Source organism: Charadrius vociferus, unplaced genomic scaffold, assembly GCF_000708025.1.
Source record: "Charadrius vociferus isolate BGI_N301 unplaced genomic scaffold, ASM70802v2 scaffold27, whole genome shotgun sequence".
Lineage (NCBI taxonomy): Eukaryota > Metazoa > Chordata > Aves > Charadriiformes > Charadriidae > Charadrius > Charadrius vociferus.
Genome location: NW_009649173.1, coordinates 6,461 through 7,406, shown reverse-complemented (window position 1 = coordinate 7,406; position 946 = coordinate 6,461). Strand labels below are relative to the sequence as shown.

Genomic DNA, 946 nt, shown 5'->3' with positions numbered 1-946 from the left:
CCTGCGGCAGCCGTGCGAGCCTGCCCGGCCGGCTCGGCGGCCAGAGCCCAACCGTCTCGGGGCCGGTTTGTTTTCTGTCTCATCCCTGCGGTTTTCTCCCAGCCTGCGCTCAGGAAAACGTCTCAGCGACTCTGGAGCAACCACGTGGCCCCGCTGCCATCCCCGCAGGACTGACATGATGTAATCGCGGGCCCTGAGCCGTGATGCAGAATCACTCCACTCCGGGCCGCCGCGCTTATTGGCTGCGTGGCCCTGGTCCTACAGGCGGGGTTTTCCCTACCCCGCAACCAAGCTTACCCCGGGGAGCCCCACCCCGCGTGGCATCCATCGGCCTCCAAACCCACCCCGTCCCACGGAGCTGCCGGGGTGCTTAATTCTTCCCCATTGCACAGAGGATGCTGCTTGTTTGCTTCGGTCCCCCGGAGCAGGGGAGAGCATCGTGTGTGGGTCCCCGGGGTGCGCGGACCCTCCGGCTCGGTGGGAGGCTTGGGGTCGGGAAAGGCGTCCTGCGAAATCTGGCTTTGCCTGCACCTTGTGGGAAAATAAAGCCGTGTTTATGCGTGTGATTTTCCCCCCTCTGTGTCTCACGGGGGAGGCTGTGTCCCAGGTCGCGTGGGTTGTTAAAGGTGTGAGACCCTCAGGTTTGTGCGAGGCTGCCCTAAAGCCTCGCGGGACCTCAGCACATCCATCTCCCCAGCCCTGGACCTGCCCTCCCCTCCTGCAGCACACGGACTGCTGCAAGGGCATCCCTGGAAGCAAAGGGAAACCTCCCGCCGCCACGGAGCCCGGCTTCTCCCCGGAATAAAAAAGTGAGGGGCAGTGCGTGACCCCCTTGAGCCGCCTCATGGCAGGTTGTGGATCTCTCATGGGTTTTTCTTCGGTAGCGTTTCCTGTGGGTGAGAGATGGCCGAGTGGCTGCCAGTGGCTTGCGTGCGGGTGATGCTGC

At 63.8% G+C, this 946-nt stretch overlaps 1 protein-coding gene across 1 annotated transcript in view; it reads left to right on the top strand.

Annotated features, from left to right (window-relative positions):
• The window catches only part of SREBF1 (sterol regulatory element binding transcription factor 1), a gene marked incomplete at its 3' end in the record, with an annotated part of 8,634 nt that overhangs the window by 1,277 nt on the left and 6,411 nt on the right, over nt 1–946 (top strand). The window lies entirely within an intron of this gene.